Source organism: Panthera pardus, unplaced genomic scaffold (assembly GCF_024362965.1).
Source record: "Panthera pardus isolate Hobbes unplaced genomic scaffold, ASM2436296v1 HiC_scaffold_16, whole genome shotgun sequence".
Taxonomy (NCBI): domain Eukaryota; kingdom Metazoa; phylum Chordata; class Mammalia; order Carnivora; family Felidae; genus Panthera; species Panthera pardus.
Window position 1 is genome coordinate 7274929 of NW_026526721.1, and position 22895 is coordinate 7297823.

A 22895-nucleotide genomic window follows, 5' to 3' on the forward strand; every position below is an offset into this window, starting at 1 on the left:
ATATGGTTTCCCAGGCAGGAATAAAGCGCTTTTTTTTTTCCTTTTTGCCCCATCATTAAGTAAAAACCCGCTTTCCACATGCAAACGGCACTTGTAAATCTCCCCCAGATAAGCTAGGAAGTTTTGGATGATTTAAGTGAGTTTTAAGAGACTCACCAACCCCCTTCATTGCCTTGGAGCAAAGTTTTCCAGAAAACCCTGCAGCCGGCTGAGGGCTCCGGTATTGACCGAGGCGCGTACCTCTTACCTGCGGGGATGCACCGGGCTCCTGGCTAGAAGGCAGGCGGTGGCCTGGCAAAGAAATGGTCCTGGTGATACAGGTCGCCTTGGGAAAGATCGGTGTTTGGGTTGGTTCTCTCAGAGTGAAGAAAAGTCTCTCGCTGCTCGCTGTCAGTCAAAAACTAGTTGGTACAAGTTTCAGGAGGATTTACCTGAAGGAACTGAAGAGAGGAGGAAAGAGATTGGGAGAGATTGAGCGGAGGGAGGAGGGACCTGGAGGGAGGAGGGGGGGGGGGTGGGGGGGAGGGAGAGAGAGGGAGAGAGAGAGAGGGAGAGGGAGAGAGGGCTCCATGATGTCAGCAGTGTGCCTTAAGGAAACCTACAGACCAGCAAAATATTCTAGTGGACACCAGCCCTGAGGTCCCTGAACACCTGTAGGAGAGAAAGCTGATGTCCTTTTCAAGAAAAGGGCCATTTAGCCGTTGAGGACACTCGGGCCACTCAAAGCCTGTTTTTAGGCCCTTTTGCCTGAATAAACCATAAATAAATAACCAGACGCTCTCTTCTAGCCAGCTCCCCTATACCTCCTGTCCCCTCCTCCTCACCCTGTCCCCACGGCAGCTGAATGTTAACAGAAACTCCTGCCTCTTGGGAAAAGCAGAGGGAACCTGTACCGATGACTCACATGGTGACTATATACATAAAAGCAAAATATCACCGAGAAAAACTGTGTGCTTTCCGCTCGATCCCCTTACGGCCATGTTGATTTTTCCTACAGCCTCTGTGTTCTCTGATCAGGAAGCATAAAGACGTTGGAGGGATATGGGTAAAATCAGGTTCTTCTGGATCGCAGAAGCTGGGGTTGAGGTTCCCTGTTGGAATCTGGTTTCCAGCGTTTGTGTGCAGAGTCTGGTGCCTTTATGACTTCCGTCCTCGAAGCAGAAGGCTAAGGGGGAAGCCTCAGTCTCTGGAAATGGAGGCAGAGTTTGTTTCTGGGGCACAGTGGTAAGTCCTCCCTCCACCAAGCCATTTCTTGCGGCCATGGCCCATCCAAGGGAGGCCCGTCCAAGGCCTGTGCGGGTCTCCAGGCTCCCCGTGGCCAGAGTGCACAGGGGCCCCAGCAAACTCCGAGGCGATGACTTTCCCACAGGCGCCTGCCCCAGTGAGACCTCCTGCATGGGCCCAGAGGCAAGGCCAAGGGAAGCGAAGGCCGTCTGTCACAAAGGTGACGACGGCACCCTCACACCCACCCTGTGCAGGCACCTCGGAGGGCTCAGGGCTCTGCGGCTGCTTTATGCTGAATGATTTGTTGGAAGCAAATGATACGTCCCCTCCCCTGATTTTTGGGGTCCGAGCTGCTGTGCATTATCTCCTCGGCTCCACTCTGGGTGCTGCTGTGGCTTTTCAGGCAGCCGGAACTCAATGGGGGCAGGAAGGGGTGAGGGGTTATTCTCCTTTTTAAGGGGGGATGTCTGAAAGTCCCTATTTTGTCCCACCCCCTCCCTTGACTCCAAGGACTGGCGTAAATCATTCCCTTTTTTCCGGTTCCCCAGGGGGAACAGTGCACCCTTCCCTTTTGCCCTTCTCTTTCCCGGGAAGCAAGGGCTTCCTCTTCTGCCCGCGAGAGTACAGTGGCCCCTCTGGGAAGATGCTGGGCTCCCCGGGGGGCTCAGGGCTTGAGAGGATGAAGACAACACGGAAGGTGCAGACACCTTCCAGCTGGTGATCTTACTCCAGATCGTAGAATCGGACGGACATCATAGGAGGCTCGTAAGGAAGCCCCATATAAAACAGGTAGGGGCACCTGGGTGGCTCAGTCAGTTGAACATCCCACTTCAGCTCGGGTCATGATCTCACGGTTCGTGGGTTCGAGCCCCGCGTCGGGCTCTGGGCCTGGAGCCTGCTTCCGATTCTGTGTGTCTCTCTCTCTCTACCCCTCCCCGCTCATGCTCTCTCTCTCTCTCTCAAATAAACATTAAAAAATTAAAAAAGAAATAAAACAGGTAAACACAGAGGTGGAGAATAACAAGAAAGGGGAAACCCAACTTCAAGGTCTGTCTATATCCTACCTCAGGTGATTGGCACAGGCTGTCCTACCAGCCCGGAAGGTTCTCCATCAGATCTGCATTTACCCAATTGACCCCATTGAGGACTCAGCCCACTGGCACCTGCTCAGGGGGGCTGGGCCCCTCATCTCATGGGACCCCAACCCAACTGGCTTCCTAGTTCTCCCTTTTACTCTGCATGTCCCTGAGCACTGCCTGAATTGTGCTGGTTCTTTATCGTTTCTCGCTGGTTTCATTTAGACACAACCGCACCAGCCTTGTTCGCTGGGTGCCCCTGGCACATCGGAGTCCCTAAAATAATCAATTGTCACGTAGATTTGTAAACGGACACTACAGTTTGTTACAATTGAAATTTAATTCTTATTTTCTTACTTTTGATGAATATTTCCAGTCTCCGCTTTAATTAATAAACTAACATTTGAATACTCATTCTCAACTTATTCTCAGGTTCTTTCAGGGATGTTATCAATTTGATACTCAGGCTAAAAGGGCACGATTAGCTACATTGAAGGGCGAGGGAGCCAGAGAGGTTAAGTGATTTGCTCAGAATCATAGAGCTGGAAGGGGGTCGGGGGTGAGGCTCAAAACAGTTCTCTCTCTCAGCCCATGCATTTTTCATTAGGCTACATTTTTCTCAAATTAGTCTATTGTGGGCATACATATGCATGTGTCGATTCCTTTGAATATACTACATGAATATGTAGTCATACACTACATGAATGATAATCACGGTCTAGTATTCTGGCTTTCGTTCTTGCAGGGCCATACAAAGTAGAGCCCATGTTCATTCATCACACACTCTTAAACGTGATGAAAGAAGAGAAGGAGCTCAAAATAGTGTGAATACATGAAATACTTTAGAGGTTAAGACAATTAGGTGCTGAGGTTGTAGGTAAACAAAAGGTGGCGAGGCATTAAAAATGCAAGGCCAAGTGTGGAGAGGTGAGTAGGAAAGTTCTAGAAAAGTATCTATATGAGATTTCGGTCCCACGGGGACAGACTTTCCTTAGCATGTTTTAATAACCGAATGAGCTAATTATTTCGGATGCTAAGTGAGGAAACCAGGGTAAATTATTAATCTTGACTGAAAACATTTTGTGTCACCCAATCTCTTTCCTATCCAGTGAATGAAATCTGCTTTACAAGCCACTTCTAAAGAGGAGGATCTGGAATCTACGATCAGATTTCCTCAAAACACATAGCATATCATCTTGTAATTGAAGAGGGTTAATGTTATTAGTCTATTAGCTTAAATTAAAAAATAAACATGAATGAGTATTCAGTAAATCTTTCTTTCTCCCTTCTTTCTTTCCTTCCTTCCTTCCTTCCTTCCTTCCTTCCTTCCTTCCCTCCTTCCTTCCCTCCTTCCCTCCCTCCCTCCTTCCTTCCTTCCTTCCTTCCTTCCTGATTAATTGAAAGCAAGACTCTTACATGTGTCAAATTTGAGTAGAGTACACATCTAAAGTCTGCATTTTTATGCAAAGTTCTAAAATGATGTCTTAAAACTGGACAGAAAAGATCACAAGACCTAGGTCTTTCAGGAGAGCCATTTCCCAAGAATAATTTCCAAAAAAAGAAAATGCTGTCGTGCTTCCAATTCTCATCTTGGCTTGAATGGAGACATAAAAAAACCTTCATTCTCTCAAACACCTTAAGTGTTTTAAGAGGAAACAAGTACATTTTTACCTTTGAGCAGATCTATTTAAGTTGCTTCAGATATGGGACTGTTGATGGAGTGTTATGTCAGTGTTATGTTAAAACTTCCTGGAAGCTGCCTATGACCCCACCGCTCCAAGTCCCTGCACAGGCTCAGCAGGATGTGGCCGGGTGCCTCATTTGCTCCCACAGCTCCTGTCCCGGAGGCCTGTAGAACACTCCTCCTTCCCCCGAATGTAGGTGAGCCGTGGGGAATGAAGAATGTCCGTTTCAATCCTCACAAGACTCTGCAGACCAGAGCTGGGGCGCTGCTTGCCTTTGACCTGGTCAATGGGAGGCTTGCCCCAGGAAGTCACAGAGCTGAACTCGTCTGGGAGTGGCTTTCTAGAAGCAGGTGTTGCGACAAGGATGCACTTGAGATTGATTCAAGTGCTCCTGGAATCGCTCTGACGGAGAGAAAGGGAGGCAGGCAGGGGAGGGATGAAGTTAAGGAAGGGACAATTTTAGGCTCAGGCCCGAATCTGGAGAGGGTTCTGGAGTGAAAGTAGCATCGTAGAGAAGGGATCTGAACTTTCCTGCTCTCGCCCCGGCCACTATTACTAAGAGAAGGGCTGATGGGACATCCAACCTCCCCGGTGCTCTGGCTTTCTGCCTCTGCCAGGAGGTGGCCAAGGGTGGCCTTAAGGAGGTGGTGGACGGGGATGAAATATTCACACCGAGAAGCAGGGAAGGAGGTCCGAGAGGATCTGGGCAGGCCACCAGGGGCATGGGCTCATCCTGTGAATGCTGGAAGGGATCCCTTCCACTGATACAGGCCCCCCCCTTACGGTGAACCCTCACCCCCTCAGCATCCGCCACCCCCCTCCTCTGCTACATCAATTTCCCAATCAAAATAAAATTGGGGATGTCAGCGCTAAAATTTGGAACTTCCCTTCAGACGCACATGGTCAGTTCCTCAAAGTGCCAGGCAGAACCCAGCAGGGCCTAGCACCAATGGAACACTTTGCTATTAAGGCCGTGTCAATTTAACTTGATTAATAACTGAACTGGGTGTCTTCTCTTTGCTGGGTGACAACGACCCCACGGTCCCAGGCCTGGAGGAAAGTGCAAGATCGGGAAATAGCTGAGTATAAACTGGGTGATAAATGCTACATGACCAAAATATTCTAGAAGCCCATAGGAAGGGCAATGGACTGTGCCCTGGGAGTTTGAAGGTAGGCTTCCAGAGGAGGGGACGATCGAGTTCAACTGGTAAGTTTTTCATAGGCAGGGATACTGAAGGGCTGTAGGCATTATAGAAAAAATAAATAGAACGAATGATGGCGAACATGGGAAGAGCCAAGCGATCTCACCTGTGGGACAACTCGCCAAGGTGGCTCTAACCTGAGCCTTACGGGATCTTGTTTCCATGGCAAGAATCACAACAACAAAAATGGATCCAGCTATAGAACCATTAAGGGTATTTCATTACGTATGAAAGTATATAGGTCACACTGGCCTTAGCATGAACCTCAAGAGCCTGAAAGGTGCCCTTCTCTTAGTAACACCAGAAGAACATAGAGGCTGGGGCGCCTGGGTGGCTCCATTGGTTAAGCATCTGACTTCAGCTCAGGTCATGATCTCGCAATTCATGAGTTTGAGCCCCACATCGGGCTCTGTGCTGACCGCGCAGAGCCTGCTTGGGATTCTCTCTCTCTCCCTCTCTGCCCTTCCCCCACTTCCCCTCTCTCAAAATAAATAAACTTAAAAAAAAAATAAAGACCACATTTTTATTTATTAATGTTTATACTTTATGAATATTAACTTTGTAACGAAGAGATCAAAGCTCATATTTGTTCTCTATCATTTCTGCCTTTCATTTAGACATTCCAGTCACCAAGCAGAAGTGAGCTTGCCCCAAACCCCCAAGAACGCCATTTTATCAGGGCATCTCGCCAGCTCTCCAAGCCATCCCGTTCGTGTAAACACCTCATCTCCCACTTTTGCCGTCCTGCCTCTCCCACCGGACACCTCTCCCTGGAGTGGCTCTGAGGGAGAGGGAATCACTTACTGATGGTTACGTCCCAGAAAGGAAGCAAGGAGAAGAATCAGCAAGGCTTAGTCATAGCTCGAGGGAGCCTACAGGTCATTCTGTCCAGTTTCTTGATATTTTGAGTTAGACTCCAAAGACCGGAGAGTTTCCTTCACAGCGTCCGCAGAGCTTGAAACCCAGGATCTACACCAGCATCCCATTGTAGCTTCTCATACCCTGAGCTGTACTATGTTAGTCCCTACTTTTACACGTTTGTACCCATATAATTTATTCGAATGGCAGAAACCCATGTCAAAGCTCGAATTGGTGTAAAAAGAGCTGTGGGTCTCAGTGTGAGGCTGTCAGGACACGAGGACACGCTATTGGACTCATTCTCTCCCCAGATTTGCCGGATGGGCTTGGAGCTTGAAGCTGATAAAGTGTTAATAGAACAATAAGACTAATTTCTCCAAAGGCTCAAGCCTTCGGAGGAGGCTCTCCCGGTGGATACTACACCAGATCAGGCTAGAAACAAAATGGCGTCCCCAGGCATCGAACTCAATGTGGAAGCAGGCACCAGCCCACATCCCCAGAGCTCGCCCTTCGCTTTTGGAGTTTCAGTGACTGATCGTTGACAATACGTTCAACATCTCTGTAGACCACAGGGGTCTCTCAGAACAGTATCGTGTTGCCTTTCAAGGATTGTGACCAGTTCTAGCGTTCTCTCTCTCTTTGCTCCTCCTTCCCATAACATGGCGTATGGTCCAAACAAGATCCCTGTTGCATTAACTTCTTGCCGCCAGCTTGCCTCAACCCAGAACTCACAAGCCACTCCATTTTTTTTTTTTTTCTTGATTGAGGTTGAGACCGATGGGGAAACAGATAAATACATGTTTGGGCCTCTTCTGTTGAAAACAATCATGATCCAACACGCCAAGTTTGAGGGCATCATTTAGGGTGAGGAGTGTGGCTGTTTTGTGTTCCATGAAGGACCTGAGAGAATTTTCGAAATTATCAACAGCAGCAAATTCTGAAAAGGAGCTAAACAAGCCAACTACTCAAGGCCTAGGGGCTACCAACTGAAAGAGTAGGTAAGGTGAAGTAACGGTATTTCTATAAACCTAATAGAAAAGCTGGCCTCGCAGGTAAGCTCGCCCAACTTTTGTCACAAGGCCAGTTACACCTGAACACTGTGAAGGATGATCTCTTGCACAGAACGGGTGAACGGCCCTCACTGAATTACTTACAAGGTCATCTGTTCTTGAACTTGATTTCATCTATTGGTTTTTAAACCATCCCGTAGGACACAGCCCCTGGACTAGTACTAAATTTTCAAAACTTAATTTGGAAATCAAAGTGTTAGCATAGGCAGGCTATCCTAATTTTTTAGCGCCAAACAGACCTTTGCTAGGGCATTTGTATGATACAATGTTGTCAAGCGGGAAAATGTAGGCTTAAAAAGTTAGACACAGGAAATGATCACCACTCTTCATGGGGGGTGGACACCTTCCTTTAAACCTCTGCTGGAGCTAGTTGTTGATTCCAGGTCCCCACCCGCAGCACGGCTCGGGTGTCGGTGACGTACGAAGCACCACTGACGCGAGCCCAATGGTGATCGTTTCCCCCTGCCTTTTTCAAGTCGGACTTCGTTGTTTTAGCTAGTGTTGGTGCCACCTTATATCTCATGCTAAATACGCACAATTTGTTTCCGGTTCACCTGACATCCACTCTGGCTAGGTGAATGGTGGCGAGTCCCATCAATGAAAGGTAGACGGTAGTGTCTGCTTTTCAGTGTTGACAGTGTGGGCTGGGAAGCAGGGAAGCAACATCCACAGGGCAGAGTTCCCATTTCCAGGTCATCGCAACCAGTGGGATGCCACCTTCCTTTCAGAGCCCGGCCATATCGCTGATCCGGCAATGTGTTATAGGAATCGACTCACATCTTCTGTTGCCATCTTACTGTTTAACCTTGAACCAACTGTATAGGTAATAGGCTGGGCCAGACAGTGAACTATCTGTGGCCACGGACCCTATCTCTACCAGATGGGCAAATGCAGTGTTTTGCACCCAGTAGACTGAGTCTGTGTTGGAGAATCCAAGATTTACATTTAGACTATTTAAAATGGAGTCGTACAGAAAATGGTATTATCACCCTGAATAATTTCAATGATCACTTGGGGAAGACAAAAGCAGTGAATATTTTAGTGCTTGCTCCTTGGAGAGTGATAAAAAGTCACCAAGTCGGAGTGCCCGGGTGGTTCAGTCAGTGGAGCGTCCGACTCTTGATTTTGGCTCAGGTCATGATCCCAGGGTTGCGGGACTGAGTCCCACATTGGGCTCTATGCTGAGCGTTATGCCTGCTCGGGACTCTCTCTCCCTTTTTCTCCTTCCTTCTCTCTCTCTCTTCTCTCTCTCTCTCTCTCTGCCTCTGACTCTCTCCCCTCCTTGCATACTTATGCTCTAAAATAAAATAAAATAAAATAAAATAAATCACCAAGTCAATGGGGCATCTTTCTTTTTAGGCTGGAAATATCAAAGGGCAAGCAAGGTGTGTGATTCCATCTGGTGACGTGGACACTATCCTTCATCAGCACATCGCATCAAACGGTCCCCTCCCTCCCTACAGGCCTCGCTTGTTCTGACACTTGTTGCCCTGAGGTTTTGGTTCCTGAACATACACAGAGCCTCTTGTCCACTTCTCCCAAGTTCAGCCCCTGGCCTCTGGCACAGCCCACTGGGTGCGCATTGCATGTTTTCCGGCTCTTTTTATTTTGATTTACCAGTTATTGAAATGATTAGGCTGTAACTCTTTCTTTTGTAGCATCCTGAATCACTTCCCTATGAGCCCATATAGCTCCTAGCTCTGATAGCCACAAGGAAGAATGTCATAAAACATCCTGATTCTCCATCAGTACCCCTATTTCTACAGGACGTAAATGCACCTAGGACTCATTTCAGACATTTGCTATTAGCAAAATTGGGTAAACAACTGGGGTTTTTGCTTTTGGATCTTTCCCATTGCGGGATTGTGCCTGTGGCCAAATATTCTAGTTATTGTGGAAAAACTGAGTGATGCAATTTGGCTTAAATTGTGCAAAGTGAAAGATCCCAGCCGAGTTGTCACAAACTCTAAAGGACTTCACACCGAAGACGGAGCAGGAGTGCAGAAAGAGGGTACCAGGCACTCTTAAAATACCAGCCGTAAACCCCTTCTATTCCTTGTCAACCTAAGCAGAGGGTCCACACTGCTTAGGGAAACACTGCCTCACGCCGATCTACCCAAAGGTACACACACATGTGTTAAACGAAAAATGGGCTCAAGGGGAAGACTGTCCATGGTCACTCTTGTCCTCGCACGGCATTTCCCCTTATCAAGGGCACTTGTAGACGCTGCCGAGTCATCAGCAGGGCAAAGAGATGATAAAGAATGCCAGTAAAAGGACGCCTTTTTCTTTCTTTGTTCTCCTTGACAGTCCAGCCCGAATAAGAGGATCTGGAGAATTCCGAGGCAAGCTTGGGCTCCTGAAAGCCAGGCTGTGCCTCCTTCAACTCCCTCGGTGGCTGACAGCACGTATCCAGGCTGGAAACGGCATACTGGATTGGCTTTACTCCCTCACTAAGAAATATCCCTCGGGTTACTCGCCCTTTGTGCATTTATTTTTGGCCACGTGCTGGAGGACATTTTCTTTTTTTTTTCTTTTTTTTCTTCTTATTATTTTTAATTTCTTTCATATTTATTTTTTTTAGAGAGAGAGACAGACAGAGTGCAAGCAGGGGAGGGGCAGAGAGAGAGGGAGACACAGAATCCGAAGCAGGCTCCAGGTTCCGAGCTGTCAGCACAGAGCCCGACGCGGGGCTCGAACCCACGAGCTGTGAGATCGTGACCTGAGCCGAAGTTGGACGCTTAACCTACTGAGCCACCCAGGCGCCCCAACATTTTCTATCTCCATCATCTGTTGTGTCCCAACTGCTTTGGTTCACCACTGTGGTCACCCCCGTCCGGAGCGAGCGTTGACTAACAACTTGTAAGTTGTCACCCTACTCCCATTGTCGAATTTCTGCTAATCACTGAACACTTGCCTTCGCTCACTTCCCTTCTGAAATCTGTGTGTACTTACTAGGCGGCGGTGATTCCAAAGGCACGGCATTACGGTTTATCAGTCAATAAATAGCCCTTATCCCCCAGTGGAGCATGTGCACCAACAGGAACCCTCGGGTTATCGGCTTAGACTCGCAGCGATCTCTTGGGCAAACAGCGTCATGTTTTGCTTTTCAAATTGTTTAATGGTATATCTTATCTCACCCGTCAGCTCTCGCTCCGTAGTGTGGAGACCAACAGAGAAAAAAAAAAAATGAACCCAAAATGTAATCCTTGCCTCGGAATGCTGAACCGTGATATGATTTCTTTCTGGCAAAACAGTACGCTGGAACGGGGGGGAACGTATAGGTTTAGTCTCAGATAGGCATGGAGTTGATTCTAGAATGTACTGACTGCATGACCGGGGGGAAGTTCACTGAATCCTCTGAGCTGGTTTGTGCGCTAGTGAACTAAGGGAAGGAAATTTATCTCCCGGGTTCTCGCGCAGTTTAGACGAGGACGAGGGATGTGTCTGGTTCCATGAGCGCTGTGTCAGGGGACCCCGGCGAGCAGGGTTCTGTGGGGAAGGGGGCTGGTGCCAAGACACTCTTCCTGCCCATGGCGCTCGGCCACTGTGACGGGACACTCGCTTGTTTTGCCTGAACCCACAGCCCCCACTAATGGTCCCGTGCAAAGCCCACTAATGGTCCCGTGCAAAGCCCCGTTCTAATACCTAGATGCTCTTTTCTTCTGTGTTTGCAATGAATTGTGGGACAGCTCAATTGTGGGAGACTTGGATTCCTCCAAGATCTGCTGTTTTTACCGGTCCTCACACAGAGACCGTGAGCCGGCCTAAAATATCTCCAATGATTTCATTCCCCAGAAGTCCTGCTTCTTCTTCCAAGGACGGCAACATAGGTCTAAGGGCTTCCGAGGGTTTTCTGAGTATCGCTCTATTTTTTTCTTTATCGAAAACCACTTGGGTAGTCAGAGTTCAGATTACTTGAATAAATAGGACCTAATTAGCTCGTTCCTAGGAAACGAGTTTGATCGTGCCAGTTTTCCTGAAGTGCCTTGCATTGCAGTGATAAGCTAGAAGGTTTATACCACTGAGTTAAGCATTATTTCTTGACTTTTATGGGACATTAGCATTCCCAGAAATCAAGCTTGACAATCTATCTCCAATCTTGGTGATAGAACCTAAAACAATATTTGACGTTGCACAAACACCCCTCCGGTTTCTTGTTTGCTACTGACGTGTTGACTCTGCCTGATACTGAATCAAATACAGATACAACTAACTTGGTTATGTGTGCGAACAGAGATACGGGGTGGGAGTGCGCTGACGGTTCACGGTTCCTGGTGAGGCAACGCACTCCTACCACCGGTAAGTATACAGTGAAAACCTGGGGGTGTGGAAACCACTTGGGCAGGGTCAGCAGGGGCCAAATGTGGAAGCAGCGACGCTGGTCAGTTCACTGCATCCCAGAGATGGAATTTCAGTTAAGACAGAAGCCTGCGTCAGCAAGGTCCCGTCTGGTTTTGTTAGGGGAGCGGCGAGGAGTGGAAAGCTTGTCTACAGTGGTACACGCAAAACCGTGTGTGTGTGTGTGTGTGTGTGTGTGTGTTCCTGGTGCACACAGGGAAGCCTGGGGGGAAACCGGCACGGGATGAAACACGCAGGGGAGACGCAGGGGCCGGCTTTGCTATGTGCAAACAGGGTCGTTGGACCTTGAGTTTTGAAAATTGTTTTCTGCTTTTTAGGTTTGTTTTCTGAGGACCTGTAATGAACAAATGTCAGGATGCCCAATGCCAGATAGTGATGTTATGTTTATTTTTTAAAAAGGGGTACCTCGGGGCACCTGGGTGGCTCAGTCGGTTAAGCGTCCGACTTCAGCTCAGGTCATCTCAAGGTATGTGGGTTCGAGCCCCGCGTCGGCCTCTGTGCTGACAGTTCAGAGCCTGAAGCCTGCTTCGGATTCTGTGTCTCTGCCCCTGCCTCTCTCTCTGCCCCACCCCCACTCATGGTCTGTCTCTCTCTGTGTCTCAAAAATAAATAAAACATTTTTAAAAAGGGCAGGGGGGCACTTGGGTGGCTCAGTCGGTTGAGGGTCCGACTCTTGATTTCAGCTCAGGTCGTGATCTCACGGTCTTGAAATCAAACCCTGTGTCAGGCTCTGTACTGACAGCACAGAGCCTGCTTGGGTTTCCCTCTCTCACCCTCTCTCTCTCCCTGTCTCTCTCTGCCCCTCCCCCACTCTCTCCAAATAAATAAACATTAAAAAAACTCATTTATTAAAAAAAAAAACTCTGTCACCAACCTGACAACAGTGATACTGTCTTTCTGCCTGGAGGCTAAGTGTGGAGAGGCCTTGGGAGCTTTGGGGTACAGAATAACAGGCATTTCTTCTCATTCCAGGGCTTTATTAAATCTATCATCTGTCTATCTATCTACCCATCCATCCACCCACCTGTCCTTCATTTTCTGACTTTCTGGTGGAACTTTCTGTTTTTCTTTGAATTGAAGGTCAGGATAGCCTCCGATTTAAAATGTCTCCTGTCAGAAAGACGAGGTTCAAGTTTGGTTCTCAAACATGCATTTATACTATTGTGAAGAGCAAGTTCTAGAAATTTTGTGGAGTAGGACTGGTTCTACCAGTCTGATAGACAACTAGGTAAATACTTGGCCCTTACACACACACACACACACACACACACACACACACACACACCATATTGGCCAGGTAGCCAATATTGTGGTCACAAGGTAGGGCGACATGAAACATAATTTACCTCCTAAAGATTATGTTGGAACTCTACTTGCTTTGTGGTATATTTCTACTTTTTTTTTTTTTAATTGAAATCAAGCACTGGGGATGTTCATACTTTGCCTAAATGATTAACACTCATTTCAACCATGATTATAGAAACACTCCCTTCAGGTTACTATACGTCATCTCTTAACCTCCAGCAGATAGTAGGGAATATGGAAATATCCTCATCCCTCACATGAGTTTCTGTGCATTCAAAGAAAATCAAAGGCAGCCCTGGAATTTTTATTTTTGGCCTGTATTCTGCAGAAAGTTTCCTCCAAAAGTTTGTCCTCATTGTATGCCGACAGTAACCAATACCCTTGGATCTGATTGTACTTGGCAACATAAGAAAACTTTAGTGAGCTCACTGCTCAAGAAAAATCAAGAGTTTCTTCATGGGCTTGAGTCTTATTCTTGAACCATTATCCCTTGAGAAAAGAAATTGAGACTCTGGCCCAGACACACCATTCATTTTGGTTTTAATGATAAAAACCATCATTGGTTGAAGTCTTACCATGGAGCAGGAATTTGACTTAGGTGTTTTATATCCACTGCCTTGTTTAATTATTATTATCTATCAAGTTATTTATTCTAATAGTGCACTTACTATCATATTAACAAATCAGGGGTGCCTGGGTGGCTCAGTCGGTTAAGCATCTGTCTCTTGGTTTTGGCTCAGGTCATGACCTCACAGTTCGTGAGTTCAAGCTCTGTGTCAGGTTCCGTGCTGATGGTGCAGAGCCTGCTTAGGATTCTCTCTCTCCCTCTCTCTCTGCCTCCCCGCTCTGCAAACAAATCTTTGAGATAAGGATTATTCTTTCCACTTTATAGATGAGAAAACTAGGCTTTAGGTTAAGTCATGTGCCCAAGACCAAAGAGCTAGTAATTTGAGGCACAGAGATTCAAACCCAGGTCTCACTTCAAAGCTCACACTCTGAATCACTGTATTTTACAGCCACCCATGTGGGTCACCTCGGGGTTAACTGAGCTGCAGTAACAGGTTACGCCATGAAGAACAGAAATGGCCAACACTGAACACATGACATCAGACTGGAGTCCCGTTTGATTTCTAGTTGTAGACATCCTTCATCTTTTAAGTTTTATTTTATTTATTTTTTATGGTTTATTTTTGAGATAGAAACAGACAGCCAGACAGACAGAGCACCAGTGGGGACGGGGCAGAGAGAGAGGGAGATGCAGAATCCGAAGCAGGCTCCAGGCTCCGAGCCATCAGCACAGAGCCCGACGCGGGGCTCAAACCCACCGACTCCGAGATCATGACCTCAGCTGAAGTCAGATGCTTAACTTACTGAGCCACCCAGGTGTCCCTATTTACTTATTTTTTAAGTTTATTTATTTACTTTGTGAGAGAGAGAGAGAGAGGGGGGGAGAGAGAGAGAATCCCAAACAGGCTTTACGCTATCAGTGCAGAAACCGACATAGGGTTCAAACTCACAAACAGTGAGATCATGACCTGAGCTGAAATCAAGAGTCAGGCTCTTAACCAACTTGAGCTACCCAGATGCCCCCTCCTTCATCTTTGGAGAAGAATATATAAGTGGAATCATTTACAAGGTGACCTCACAGCCTAGTTTCAGATGAGGAGGATCTCAAGGGAGGGACCGGTGGGGCGACTGTAACGTTTAGTAACTTCCTTCCGATAGTGTTTTCAGCACTGTGACAGTAATGAAGTGGAATGGTGTTCCCCAACCCCAACTACACATTAGAATCACCCAGAGAAACTTTGTAAACAGCCAAGGGATTGTGATTTAGTTGGTCTGGGGTGAGGCCTGGACGTCAATATTGTGTTTCCCATCCTGAGATGATGGGTTTGAAACCAAGGCTGAGAACCCCTTCCGTGGCCACAGAGAGGGCTGGCTGTACCTTTCCCCATCCTGAAAAGAGCATCTTGGGCCCACCGTGTCCATGCGGTCATCTGCCTTTGGTTGTGTCCACGGCCCCTGGTTGGCCCTTTGCTCTGTTCCCAGTCCAGCCCTCTGGTGACTTCGACGACGTCTTCTTAAGAAGAAAAGAGGCTGTTCTCAGTCTGGAGTACCTACTGGTTCCCATTAGTTCTGCAGACTAAATACTTTAACGTTTACAAGACAAATCCCCACTGTCTCATTAGCCACCAGTGCCATTGTCCCTAGGGCCTGGGATAAGACACAACTTTTCCAGGAGTCAAAAGAAAAAGTTCACTCTCTCCCACTTCCCTAGGTCATTTTGAACTCTGGGTTGTGTGAGAATGAGGTGGAACCAGAGATAAAGATTTTTTTTTGGCTGGGCTTAGATATCTTTAGAGGGGGCACTTGGAGACCCGGGGGCCCGGGGAGTCAAAAGTTCTACAGACAATCTCCAATCTGTTCCAGATCAGACAGAGGCAAAGTGGAAGGCACAGCTATGCAGAGGGGGTTTTGGTAACCACCAGATGAAGAAAGGCAGTGGTCCACGGTCAGTTCCTAGGGCTCGGTTCCGTTTGGGTTTCTGTACCAAGCCTGGAATGTCAACACATCTCTGCTTTCCTGGCATTTTTAGGGTCGCAACTAAGGGACCAAAGCCCATCCCTTTGTCCTCCCTTGTGGAGGACATATACAATTTGTATATGGGAATTAGCTGTTGTTAGACCCAGGGGGAATGAAGGAGGTACAGTCTGGTGTATATTACATATTGATCCCTCCTCAAAACACATCTAATCTGGTACAGTCCTCTCTTTCTCTCTCCCGGAGTCTGGTGGGTGAGAAACCAGTTTGACCACAAAGAGCTTAGTGAGCCAGCGCTAGGAGCTTTGTCTCAGGTTCAGTTTGTGTCAACAGGATAGTCACAAAAATGAGGTATTATTTAAAAGAAAAAGGAAGAAAAAAAAAGAAGGCAGTGACTCGGTACTTTTCTTAAGTGGGTCAAGTTTCATACCTTCTGAAAAGGGAATAAAGAAGGACTCAAGCTTGGGAGTCACTGAGCAAGTCTTTATTCAAGTAACAAATGAATAACACTAGAAATGCAAATGAAAATGATCTCACATAGTTTACGTCCAATTCAACACGAGAGAACCAAACAGTTCACTTTAGGAATGGTTATTTTATGGTAAGAACAGTCTAGCACAGGAGAAAGCAAACTATAGCCCAAAGGTCAAATGCGGCCCACAACTTGTTTTTATAAATAAAGATTTATTGCAATGCAGCCATGCCCATTTGTGTTTATGGCTACTTTCATGCTAAAACGGTGGTGTGACAGAATTGTGACAAGGAAGTATGGCTCGCAAAATGCGTAATGTTTACTGTCTGGTCTTTTTGAGAAGAAAAGAAATTGCCGATCCTCGATTCGACAGATCAAACGGTATGAAGTGTATCCTTCGAAACAGACTTCCTGGTCACAAGACGTACAGGAAGTCTCCAGAAATAAAGGGGTTCTTTCCAATAAGGAATTACCGAGCTCCAAGCGCAAGGTTTGTCCTGGGAATATAAGAGAATGAAAAGATGTTCACTTTATAACCCTGCCCTTCAGAAGATTACAGCCCAGTAGAAAAAGTCAGAAAGAAGATAAATACTCCCCAAACGTTGTAGCTTGAAAACCCATTCAAAATCTTAACTTCCGAAAAATCTAGCCCAAGTCTCACTGATGGCGCAGACAAGGGCGAGAGGCGTTCAGTGCTTTGGAATTAGACGTAAGCTATGTCCCATCTTTTAGCCACATTTCCATTGTTGGCCATTTGTTACTTAAATAAAGACTTGCTCGGTGACTCTCAGGCTTGGGTCCTTCTCTCTTTCTAGACCGTGCTGAGATCACAGCGCCGGGTGGAGAGGCAGGGAGTCGAACCTCCACCATTTGTTTCCTCCTTGTACACCGCACCATTTGGCTTGACAACTTTGTTTATTTGACATTCACCAAGTTGAACCAAGTGCGATGGGTCAGGCGCCTTCCTACCAGCTAGGAAGACAGCGGTAAACAGAGCAGACCCACTTTCTTTCCTCTTCACCATCAGCTTCTAAGTAAACATACAAAAGCCTCAATCGTCAGGAGGTGAAGAAGACAAGGAGGGCAGTCATGGGGGTCATGGGAGTCATGGGAGTCATGACGGGGGTCATGGGGGTCATGGGGGTCAGTGAGGTGGCCGGGAGGCCGGGCACATGCTACTGAAGAGGCTCGTCTGGCGCTGAGATGGGGGGAATCGGCCGAGCAGGTCGAGTCCTAGAGGGGAGGCCGGAGAAAGGAGGGTTTGGGGGTGTGCGGGGGAACAAGGGTGCCAGTGCGGTAGGCGAGGCGTGGGGCGGGCTGGGGAGGAAACCTTGCAGAGCTTGCGGGCATGGTAAGAATTTGAAACAAAGCTCCTTGGGCATCGATAACAAATATTGCATGGGCCTCCGTCTTTAAACTCCTTGCCCTGGGTGTTTGTTCGGTTTGGCTCAAAGGGCGCATGTTCGCGTGTGTATGTGTGCGTGCGTGTGTTTGCAGGGCAGGGATCTTTTCTGCGTGGAGACCCGCGTGAAACCCTGGTGCTCGGGCATCCCCAGAGCGCTGACGGTGGGGCAGAAATAAGCAGCAGAGAAGCAGCAGAGGGAACGGCATGTATCTAGAAGCAACTTTGGGTCGATCCGGGAAGCTCATAACCACAGTAGGCCCGGCTCCCTGACTATGTTTTCTGTTTGGGTAAAGAACCAAGAAAGAGCATGAAAAATGCACCATTTGGGTCTTGCCTGAACAAAACAAGGTGACCTGGGAGCACAGCGTCGGGTAGAGATGCCCAGAGCCCAGGGAGGGAGGCAGCCACGACGGCCGGTACTCTTGCATCTGTTGAGGATAATCCCTCCCTGGACAGAAGAAAGCGGTTTTGGGGTGCCTGGGGGGCTCAGTTAAGTGTCCGACTTCGGCTCAGGTCATAATCTCACGGTCCATGAGCTCGAGCCCCGCGTCGGGCTCTGTGCTGACAGCTCGGAGCCTGGAGCCTGCTTGGGATTCTGGGTCTCCCTCTCTCTCTGCCCCTCCCCCACTTGTTTTCTCTCTCTCTCTCTCTCTCTCTCTCTCTCTCTCATAAAGAAATAAAATTTTTTGGGGTGCCTGGGTGGCTCAGTCGGTTAGGCGTCCCACTTCAACTCAGGTCACAATCTCGTGGTCCCTGAGTTCAAGCCCCGCATTGGGCTCTGGGCTTATGGCTCGGAGCCTGGAGCCTGGAGCCTGCTTCCGATTCTGTGTCTCCCTCTCTCTCTGCCCCTCCCCCGTTCATGCTCTGTCTCTCTCTGTCTCAAAAATAAATAAACGTTAAAATTAAAAAAAAAAAAAAAAAGAAAGAAAAATTTTTTAATTAAAAAAGAAAGAAAGAACAGAGCAAGTCATTCTTGAAAAGTTTAGGCTAAAAAAACCCTAGGATAATGCACGGAGGGTGAAAATCTCATATCGCTTTGCCCAGATTGACTTTGGTAGTTGCCTCAACTGCACACATTGTCATGAATTTGCTGTTTGTAGCACAGAGTCTGGATCTGGAGAGCGAGTGCCTTTGTACACGTTGGAAATGCCGGTGGGTCACCCCCATCCTTGCCGCTTGCCAGGGACAGGGAGGTGACCGGCCGGCCTCACCACAGAGGCTGTAGGTTCCTGGGGTCCACCGGTGATCTGAGCTCCCGTACCCCAGCCTTCGATGAGACACCCGGCACGAAGGCAGTGCCCCCGCGCACAGGAAGGTGACCTAGCTGCCTTGCGCTTAGGGAAGCTGCAGACCTGAAAATTCTCAGCAAGAAAAACATGTCTCACCAAAACGCAAACCAGTCACTTGGCATCCAGTCTCTGACGCAGGGCTCCCCGACCGGCAGGAAAACCACAGTAAAGAACTGATTAGGCTGCTAGAACACATTCCACGGGCTGTCCAAGGCTATTTTTATTTTACAATAAGGTACAATATGTTCCATGATGCTGTCTCTCCTGGCTTTTTTTTTATTATTATTATATTTGCACACTCATCGAATCCAGTAAATCACAGAGAATCTTTCAATAGTTTGAACAAATTAGCAATTTGGGGGTGTGTTTATTCGATTCAACAGCAATAATAATGCCCACGTGCCACTTTTATTGTGAGTAATACACTGATGGCTGGTACCACCTGTTGACCACAGAAGCCTTTCATGGGAGGTGGGCCTTTCTAGAAACTAAGCCCCAGGAGGGGTGCCTGGGTGGCTCAGTCAGTTGGGCGTCTGACTTCGGCTCAGGTCATGATCTCACGGTTTGTGAGTTCGAGCCCCGAGTCGGGCTCTGGGCTGACAGCTTGGAGCCTAAAGACTGCTTTGGATTCTATGTCTCTCTCTCTCTCTCTCTCTCTCTCTCCTCTCTTTCTCTAAAAATAAATAAACATTTAAAAAAATTAATAAACAAATATAAATGAAATAAAATAAAATAAAATAAAATAACGAAACTGAGCCCCAGGAAAACTCTGGAGTTTCACAGACCAAACGCTTGCATTGTTAAATCCTTTTGGGGGGTGGGGGGGGGCACTCCTGGGTGGCCCAGTCGGTTAAGCATCCGACTTCAGCTCAGGTCATATCTCACGGTTCGTGGGTTCGAGCCCCGTGTCGGGCTCTGTGCTGACAGCTCAGGGCCTGGAGCCTGTTTTGGATTCTGTGTCTCCCTCTCTCTCTGCCCCTCCCCTGCTCACGCTCTGTCTCTCTCTGTCTCAAAAATAAATAAAAACATTTAAAAAAATAAATCTTTTTTTTTCTTTTAAGAGAAGTCAATTGTGAAAGCAATGTCTGGTTAAGTGTTATTTGGTCAAGAAATGTACTCACTCCTTGTCATATTCCAAGAACTTTACCCCTAAGAAAGCAAATGTTCCTGTTTTCACTTAGACTCCATAAAAATTAGCATTGTTTTGGAAGAAGGAATAGGCCCCTGTAACATAATGGATATTCAACAACCCAGATGCATTGGGGGAACGACTTCCCACCCGCCTCTGAAAGGAAAACAGACAACCGGTGTAAGATTACTGGCAAAGCCCAGACCACGCATCAAGACTCACACTCAAGAAAAACTTCCTTGCTAATGCTTAACTTGTTATCGTAACCGCGGTTGATTTTTCAGAACTTCCTAGCGACTTTTTAACCGTTTTCAATCGGGAAACTGGACAGAGTGCCTCCGATCCAGCCATCGGGCTCTCTGAAGACGGTCTCGTCTCGATGACCTTTGAGAACTCCCCATTGTTTTAACTTGTTGCCGACTTTGGAAAGTCTAGAGGCCACAAGAGGTTGACATCCGCAGTGCCATGGTGGGAGTCTACATTTCTTGATGGTCGTCAAAAAAGAGGGCGGGAAACAGCCATCACTGCGATGAAGTGTATTTTACTACAGTGGTCCCTGGCACTACAAGGGTGAGGGGAGGTGGAAATGACTAGTAAACCCGAGGGCTGTATCTAGTTTTTCATAACGAGCGGAAGGACTAGGGAAGGGACCCCAGAACTCGAAGCCCCGCAAGGGGGTGGCAGTTAAATCGGTGCCTGTGTGTGCAAATTTGCACCTCATAGGAAAGCGTACGTAAACCAAGACTCTTGTTCTAACGCTTCAGTGTCAATTTTGCTGACAAGATCAGGAGACGGGAGCCAAACTCCTGCACGAAATGATACAGTCGTGGCAAAAATGTCCTTTTTCTGCTGTCGGGCCGTCACAGCAAAGCAGATGCTCAGGATGTTTGCTGTTCCCATTTCAAGGTGAGGTGAGAAGCCAGGGATGCTCCTGTGCCCTGGGCGGAGGTGCTGGTCTTTCCCTCGTGACTCTAATTTGTATTTTGAGATAAGGTTGGAGGAGCTGATGGTTTTTTTTTTCCCCCTATCTTTGGTTTGCTCATGAGCCTGCCAAGATCTTGCACATCTATGCAGTACCTCGTCCATTGTTGAACTGTTATTTTTTATTTAGCTTTTATAGGGTACCAAAAATGTGGCTGGAGTTAAGTACCTTCTCTACTTTTCCAGCTACAGTGGAAATTATTTTTGTTTGAAGCTCTTCAAAAGAAGAAAGGCGGGGCCGGTCGGGGGGTGGGGGGTGGGGCACATTAAAATGAATCAGGACCCAGAAGAGGTTTTTCAGAACTCCTGTGTTCAGATTCCCTGCCAAGGGAGTCCTGTGAGTTGCCCATGGGTTCTCTGGGGAAGCAGGATAAGTGCCCTAGGTGGCTATTAAATTTGGTGTATTTTCTGGCTTGGCTCTGTGACCTTGGGCCGTTCAGATAGCAATCTCGTGGGAACTGAGGATTGGTTACAAATATCAAAGTTGTAACGTAAATGTGACATCAAAGAGATTTCTGGTTGAATTCTTAGCGGCAAGTGTGAACATGCCTCCAGGAACATCTGGCTCCTTGAAGTATCGAAAATGTGCAAAACAAAAAAAGGAAATAAAAACGAGTTCTGAATCCTTCTCCATCCATCTATGCCATGTGGATAGACCTTCTCTTCCTCCTGTATCAGCAAGCCGGGCACCATAGCTTCTATGGTTCAGTGGGAAATGGCTTATTTCTTCAAGTTCACCTCCATCCAGAAACACCCTAGATGTCCATTGTCACAGCTGCCAACCTACTGGTAGGATTTGAACTTACAGACCTTCCCAAGGGACCTGCCTTCCAATTGCAGGGCTGTCTTTAACCAGGGAGTGAGCTCTGAGTCCAAAAATGCTTTGTAAGGGAAGGACAGGTAAAGGGATTTAGAGAGCCCAAGGGAGAAACGTTCTTCTCCTACACTCTTGTTTTTCCATGCCAAACCCTGGACAATATAGTATTGGAAAATACTTTTATCTAATTATTCTATTTTTGTCCTCTTGTCCTTCCACTGGGAAAAATTTCTTCCTTTTATGAATAATCTTTCAGAGGACTTCTCTCCCAGGTTTAAAGCATTACAGCCTTCGACCTGGAAGTCAGAATTAGGCTGGTTTTTAAATAATGTGCGTTCGTTTTGTCTTTGCAATTAACAAGAGGTGTCGCGGTGATCGAGCTTTAAGACGCCTGCATTCACATGCTTGTGTTTATATCGAGCACACACTGTGGGTCCTGCTCTGGCCCAAAGGGTGGCTGCTAGCCCCTTCTCGGAGTTGCCTTGTTGATCCTCTGAGCCCTGGGAAAGCTCACATTGCTATAGTTCGCTGGACCCCGTCACCTGCCCAAAACGAGCAGAGCGTCTGAACGCCACTGATCTTGATGGACAGCCAAGATCACTTTTCACGTCCAAATGAGGAAAACCAGGAGGGACTATTGCAATAGTTGCTGAGTGAGGACAGTACGAAGGAAGAGGCTGGGACTTGCCTAACTCACCAGCACGAACTCTTTCTGCGCGAACCGTCAGGCCTCCTCCGTGGCAGTTAAACCCTACACTTCTCAGCCGCTTACGAGAGATAAGCAGGAGACTACAAGACGGTGTGATAGAGTCTGACTCCATTCTTGATCTCTGACTGCATGTAAGCCCCACCTCCCTCCCTCTTTTGCCCCACATCTAGGAAGCTGAGAACCAAGCCTGGGTGCTCCTTCCTTTGCCGGTGGTGGAAAGTTTCGACCCCACAAGCTCCGACCCACATGTAGCAACTCTCCCCCTGGCCTCCTCTCCTACTCTCAGTAAAGTACAAGCAGGCTCCTTTCTCTGCTGTCTTAAGATATTTGGGGATCATCTTGGGATGATCTGCCCTGCTCACCCCATAAAGCCTCACTATATCGGTAGCAAACCTTTCCATGCCCTCTGGGTGAATGCAAGTACGGTATCAGCATCAACCCCTGAACTCAATTTTGGGCAAGGGGTCCCCCGCCTCTGGAAGACATCTTCACGGGAGTTGACTTAACTGGCCGTGTCAATGTCACCCTTCACCTTTTCCCTATTCCTGCTGGTGGCATAACAACCGCCCCCCTTGCGGTGTGGAGACTCAAACCTGTACTGAGTAGAAAGAAAGAGGGAACCTGCGTCCCTGTGACGTTGTGAGTTGCCCCCGCCCCCAATCCCTACACCACCTGCTTCTGGGTCTCTCGAGGCTTGAAAAACAAGCCGAATTTATTCCGCTGCTTCTGGCTCAAGACAGCTCCAAGTATAGAACTGTGACTGAGTTGTG

The 22895-nt window shown here is 47.6% G+C and overlaps 1 protein-coding gene across 2 annotated transcripts in view; it reads right to left on the minus strand.

Annotated features, from left to right (window-relative positions):
• Nucleotides 1-22895, minus strand: part of KCNJ15 (potassium inwardly rectifying channel subfamily J member 15) — a 77431-nt gene that overhangs the window by 44078 nt on the left and 10458 nt on the right. The window contains exon 2 of one of the 2 annotated variants that reach the window (XM_053903076.1): nt 248-440. The exons of the other annotated variant lie outside the window; for it this stretch is intronic. The gene's annotated coding sequence lies outside the window, so the exon portion shown is untranslated. The remainder of the gene's footprint in view (nt 1-247; nt 441-22895) is intronic. 2 annotated transcript variants of the gene reach the window in all.